Here is a 7,212-nt window from a genome sequence, read left to right as displayed (position 1 = left end):
GTGGGCTGTCTCTTAGTTTTTTTGACTGTTTCCTTGGCTGTGCAGAAGCTCTTTATCCTGATAAAGTCCCATAAGTTCATTTTATCTTTTATTTCTCTTGCCTTTGGAGATGTGTCGTGAAAAAGGTTGCTCTGGCCGATGTCATAGAAGTTGTTGCCTATGTTCTCCTCTAGAATTTTGATGGATTCCTGTCTCACATTGAGGTCTTTCATCCATTTGGAGTTTATTTTTGTGTATGGTGTGAGAGAGTGGTCAAGTTTCATTCTTTTGCATGTAGCTGTCCAATTTTCCCAGCACCATTTATTGAAGAGACTGTCTTTTTTCCACCGGATGTTTTTTCCTGCTTTATCAAAGATTAGTTGCCCAAAGAGCCGAGGGTCCATTTCTGGGTTCTCTATTCTGTTCCATTGGTCTATGTGTCTGTTTTTGTGCCAGTACCATGCTGTCTTTGTGATCACAGCTTTGTAGTACAGCTCGAAATCTGGCATTGTGATGCCCCCAGCTTTGAATTTTTTGAGGAACCTGCATACTGTTTTCCACAGTGGCTGCACCAGTTTGCATTCCCTCCAACAGAGCACAAGGGTTCCTTTTCCTCCACATCCTTGCCAACACTTGTTTCTTGAATTATTTTAGCCATTCTGACAGGTATGAAGCGATATCTCCATGTGGCTTTGATTTGCATTTCATTGATGATGAGTGATATTGAGCATTTTTCATGTGTCTGCTGGCCAGATGTATGTCTTCTTTGGGTAAATGTCTGTTCATGTCNTCGATCCCATAACGCCAGGATCACGCCCTGAGCCGAAGGCAGATGCTCAACCGCTGTGCCACCCAGGCGCCCCTTTCTGCCCATTTTTAATTGGATTATTTGTTTTACTGGTGTTGTGTAAGTTCTTTATATATTTTGGATACTAACCCTTTATTGCATATGTCATTTGCAAATATCTTCTCCCATTCAATAGGTTGTCGATTGTTTCCTTCGTTGTGCAGAAGCTTTTTACTTTGATGTAGTCCCAACAGTTTTTTTTTGCTTTTGTTTCCTTTGCTTCAGGAGACGTATCTAGAAAAATGATGTTGTGGCCGATGTCAGAGAAATTACTGCCTGTGCTCTCTTCTAGGATTTTTATGGTTTCAGGTCTCACATTGAGGTCCTTAATCCATTTTATTTTTGTGTATGGTGTAAGCAAATGGTCTGGTTTCATTCTTTTGCATGTAAATGTCCAGTTTTCCAACCATTTGTTGAAGAGATTGTCTTTCTCCCATTGCATATTCCTGCCACCTTTGTCAAAGATTAATTGTGACTGGTCTTACCTTAAATTCATGACCATAATTCTTAGGCCCTTACCGCTGCCCAACATCATATTTTCCTAGTCATTTCCCTTTCCATTCTCCTAGATCAGAGCTCCACAAACTTTTTCTGTAAAGAGCCAGATAATAAGTATTTTAGGCTTTGCATGTCATGCAGTCTTTTTCACAACTAATCTACTCTGCCATTGTAGCAGAAAGTAGCCATAGGGAATATGTAAATGAGTTGAATTTGAATTTTATGTAATCTTTATGTGTCACAATATAGAATTCATCTTCATATTTTTCCCCTAGTATTTAAAAGTATAAAAATTATCCTTTGCTTGTAAGCTGTACAAAAACAGGATTTGGCCGCCAGCTGTAGTTTGCTGGGCCTTGTCCTACGTTATTTCATACCTTCTCTACTTCTCAAGTTTCTAACACTTCTTTCCCCATTCTCACTCTTAGATGATGATTTTGCTTTCAATTTCATTCATGAAATAATCGTAACACTTACCACCCCTACCATATCTACCCCTTATTGGAATCTATATGCATGTATTCAGCTTTCCCTTCTGTTACTGTGTTACGATAGCACAATACCTAACTACTGTATAATTTATCATGTTTGTTTATTGTCTTTCTCCCCCTCTAGAATCTTAGTTCCAAGAAGGTAGGGAGTTTTGTCTGTTCTATACACTGATATATATCCAGTACTGAGAACAGTGTTTAGCATGTAAGTATTCAGCAAATACTTGAATGAATGAACACTGGCTACCAGACCAGCAAGCAGTGTAGAGAATTTTTCTTCAGAGAAACTTACCTCTCCTTCCAAGAGAAAAGACTCACCTATTTTGATACTTGGAGATCTCTTTGAGGATACAAGTGGTAACTTAACAAACTTCTTTGAAAAAACACCCACAATAAGAAATCCCCATTTTATGGGATTGACTCAGTACTTAATATTGTATATATGATGTGTACATATATAAAACCAAAGTTTCACAAAATAATTCTCTTTTTGTATGTGATATATTCTGATATAATATTTCCCATTCTGTTCTGTCATTTGGGGCAGGTTGGAGGAGGACTGGTTGCAACTGACTTCATTTATTTCACAGACCACTAATGGGTTTGCAACCAGAATTTTGAAAAATACTGCAGGTGTCCTAATTACAAGCCCTGTCATGTACACAGAGCTTCCAATCAGCTCTCTTTCTTAGACCACACTCTTACATATGAATGGATAGCCAAGGATCTCCAGACATTTAAGAAAAGTTTCTAACACAAAAGACAGAAACAAGGACTGAAAAACTCAATGCAGACAATTCAAGAAATAAAACATTAGAAATATTCTCAGAGAAATAAGATATTGCATCCCCAGATGGAACAGAATGTTATATAAATGGTGGGGGGAAGGGTGGACAAGAAAGTACTCTAGTAAATGTAAGACAGGGTAATTAAAATGTAAAAATTCAAAAGAAGATTTGGAATATGGAAATCTTTCAGGAAAAAAGAAGTAGAAAAGAGAAGAAATGATAAATTATCCTAGGACAAAAACTGTGCAGCAGGCTTAGAGAACAACTAGTCTAGAATGAAGGACAATGAGAGACTCCTGGAGGGTTGTCTCCAGTTTAAAAAATAAACTGATAGGCTACCTGATGTGTTTGAGTGTATTGAGAGGAGAGTTTTGGATAAATTAATTATAGATAAACTTGAGTGCTAGCCATTTAAGAAAGCATGGAAAAAGAGGCAATGGCTAATTTCCATAAAAAACCCAAAATGTAATATTATGCTAATGGAATCAACTATGAATAATATGTACAGTCATAATATAATGAGGTTATTTACCTAAGGTGAAATAGATACATTAAAGGACAGAGAAATAATATATGTGCTTATGAGAGGGCATTAGAGTATATATGCATACTTTATTTCCTATAGGAAGAAGTAAAATAATAGGCCAAACTGAAAAATCAAGAACTAGGTATAAGCATTTTATCAATATGGAGATATATCCCAGAAGAGATAGCTAAAAGGTAAGAAAAAGGCTGTTCAATTTTTAAAAATATACTGTATTAGTAAAAATAAATACAAATAATGTATTTCATGTATTTGAAAATCTTAGTGATTAGAGAGGAGGGACTGTTTTCCTTAAGTGTTCCCTTACGACACTGGGAAACCAACAATACTGATTTAGCACTTCTCTGAAAGAAACTTTTAAAATTCTCCCTGCTTTGGTACTACACCTTGTGTTAATTTTAGGGACTCCAGTAACTTATCAGCAATAGGGGCACCCGCATCTCTAGGAATAGGCAATATTCTGGCCCTATACATTGTTGTTATCATGGTGGGGACCAGCAAGTGATGGGGCATGGCACATGTACATGGCTTTACAGGAAGTGGAAGACAGAAAATCTCACTAAAGGAGGTCAGGTAGGAGGAAGCATCCTGGCCAAACACATGGTAAAGGAGAAGGCTGTATAAGACATTCCTGGGTATGTTCAGAAATAACTGGAAGAAACTGTATGTGTGTGTCCTGCCATAACCACTAGAGGCATAATCCAAGGAAACCATCATCACTGATGCTGTGCATGACTCCATTTGTTCCGGACTGGCATACCCTGGGAAAGTGTTGATTAGATCAGGTAGGGTGGAGAAATAAAAAAGGGACATCCAGAAAGCTGTTTGATCACTGGAGGGCAAAGGGGGGTGAGGCGGCTGCAGACAGAGCTGGCAAAACCGTGGTCCCACATACATAAATTGTCACTTCTTCCTAACCTTCTAACTTCCACACTTAAATTCCCCACCAGGGAATTCTTCAGACCTCACAAAGAAGTGAGAGGGCCAGTCCAGGTGGGAGGGTGCCCCTGGACCTGTGTCACTCCTTAGAAAAAAATGAAGTAAGAACACCTGGTCAACAGGGAAGCAAGGGGGGGCGCCTGGGTGGCTCAGCTGTTAAATGTCTGCGTTTGGCTCAGGTCGTGATCCCAAGGTCCTAGGATCGAGCCCCTGCATCAGGCTCCCTGCTCGGCGGGAAGCCTGCATCTCCCTCTCACACTCCCCTTGCTTGTGTTCCCTCTCTTGCTGTCTCTCGCCATCAAATAAATAAAATCTTAAAAAAAAAAAAACCAAAAACCCAAACAAACAGGGAAGCAAGGAAAAGGGAGGGGAAGAGTGGGTACTAAGGGAAAAGACTGGGTGCTAAGTCCGTCTTGCCTGTAAAAAGAACTCTGATGTGGCCTAAAGGTCTGGAAGACCCCAGGTCAGAAATCTCTCTGCTCCTGCCTACTGTGGTGCCTCAGAACCCATTCCATCCATAGTTCTTTGGGCCCAGCATCGCCTTCTCATGGTCAGAAAGGAACCATGTAGGATTCAAGTAGGTACCTGGTTCTTTGACACAGACCCTAGGAGCCTCTCCCATTCATCTTTTCCCTTCTCTGGGTCCCCACACTGACTGGTTTTTATAATAACCCAGTTTCCAGGTACAAAGATAATAGGCAAGGCCCCTGCCCTCAAAAAGCTCACCATTTATGGGTGGAGGCTGGGAATATAGAGGCAGGAATGAAAACATAATTTTGCCATAATGGGGTTATGAAATATTTACACGAATACAGAAGGGAGTGCACTTAAGTCAGGTTAAGTCTTTCTAGCTTAGAAGACCCCTGACCTAAGGGGAAAGTGTTATTTAGGTGTGAACAGGGCAGAACAAGAGGAACTAACCTCTTTACTTGCTTCTTTTTTTAAAAACCTCTTTATTTCTATTGCATCACCTAAAATTACTTTCATTTTTTTGGTGGACATATACCTCCCCCAAAGCCTTAGCTCTAGCTGTGCCAGTTCCTCCCTGTCACTCGTCTCCTTACCCAAGCCTGAGTCTTCATTCAGTCTCCAGCCAGGCAACCATCTTTCAGTCATACTCCACTCATGGCAGCCACATTCTATATTCTAGGACAGTGATGCCTAATGTAAATATTACATTTTCTAGTAGCCACAGTTAAGTAAAAAGAAACAAGTGAAATTATTTTAATAATATATTTTATTTAAACAACTGTATCTGAAACATTTCAACCTTAAGATAAAAATATGGAGATATTTTGGGGTTTTTTGTACTAAGTCTTTGAAATCCAGTGTATATTTTACACTTGCTCAATTTCAAATGCTCAGTTACCAGGTGTGGCTAGTGGCTACTGTACTGGACAGTTTAACTCTAAAATTCTGCTTCCATGAGTGCACTCGGTACTTCTCCATTAAAAGGATAAGGCCCATCAGACAGAGGCATTACTATATATTTACTTTAAGCCTCTATACTCCCAATAAAGGCCCTAAAAACAATTTTGAAGAAAAGGCCAGTTTTAGCCAGAATGAGCACTCCCTTTAAATGCCAGACCTAGACAATTAACCCTAAATTGATCCTGAACTTGATTTTAGCAATCACAGATCCACAGTGCTTCAGTCAGACACATTTAACCCTAAGTGTCTCCAGGTTATTCTCTGGCCAGAACACCCACAACAAAGACTTGATATGTCACTAATGTGACAGTACCTTCACAGGGCAGCCCCTAGGGGCTTTGATGAAAGGTCATCTAGTCCTACCTCTCTGGTTCTGGTTGGGACTAGGCACCACTTGCCACTTGGGATTGAAAGGGGCTAAATATATTTGGCACATTATCAGACACCTGTGTTAGATTTTGGCATCAACAATAATCCCGTGGAAGGGCTACCTAACTGGCTCAGTCTTAGAGCATGCAACTCGAGATCTCAGGATCCCAAGTTCCAGCCCCGTGTTGGACGGGGAGCCTACATAAAAAAGGTAAAGGAAAAAGTCACACGGGAGAAAAATATTTTTTTAAAAATCCAATTAAAACATTTCACAAACTAGGAAAAGAACTACGTTTAAGTTTTATTTAAAGAAAAAAACATGGGTATTCCATGGGAGAATTTGAAACTCGCAGGTAAGAGTTCAATCTCACAGCGAACCAAGAGCCAGAGGCCCAAAAAAGGTAAGTGTATTGCCCAAGGTCATCCAGCAAATCTGTAGTGGTGAGCTCTGTATCCTTTCCACTATCCCGCTCCACACTATCTCCACTCACTAAAAAAAAATTTAATTGGAGACACTCTGCCATCTCCAGGGTTCTCCTAAATGACCTGCAGAGGATGACCTGCACTAGGAAGACCGGTCAGCGCTCCCCCAACTCTGACTGGGAGGCCAGTCGCCCTGGAGTAGGGTTGCAGCGCCGCAACGGCCCACCTTCTGGAGTCCTGGGCGGAGGAGGCTGCTAGGGCGGTTCTTCGGCCAACTCCACACCTTCCACCTCCGGCAGCCTGGCCCCGCCTGACGTGGCCCAGGTCCGGCAACAGGCTGGGCCTAGGCGGTCAGCCCCCCGCGGCAGGCAAGCGGGGGGACCCAAACAGAAGCCAGCCTGGAAAGCAGAGATCGTTAGAAACCCTGCGGGGAGCGGCGTCCGGGACGCGAGCGGGCGGCACGTTAGCACCCAAAGTGCCCGAGAGGACCCCACCCCCTGGCTGGGGGTAGGCTTGCGGCGACGGGATGGCTCGGCCACTCCACGCCCCCACCAGCCGCCCCCTCGAGCGATCCCAGGGCTTGGGCTCACCCAGCCTCAGGGGTCTGGCAACGAACGGCTCCGGCCTCGCAGGGGTCGCTGGAAGCTCCCGTCTGAGGTCCCCGGGGCGAGAGGACTTCCCACGGCACTGGCGGTCCACAGCCCCCGCTGCTTTTGCGCCCGGGACAGCCAGCTTCGCGCCTCAAAGCGCTGCCCGGCCGAGGCTGCCCCGCCCGAGGCGCCCCTTCGTTTTCCCCGCCGGCGTGTACGCCCAGCAGACGCGGCATCGCGCAGCCTCCGGGCCCTGCGCGCCGGGAAGCGTTTCCGGGGCGGATGCTTTTTGTAGCTGACCCGGCGCGGCCGG

Source organism: Ailuropoda melanoleuca, chromosome 8 (assembly GCF_002007445.2).
Source record: "Ailuropoda melanoleuca isolate Jingjing chromosome 8, ASM200744v2, whole genome shotgun sequence".
NCBI lineage: Eukaryota > Metazoa > Chordata > Mammalia > Carnivora > Ursidae > Ailuropoda > Ailuropoda melanoleuca.
Note: the sequence above shows the minus strand (reverse complement) of the source record.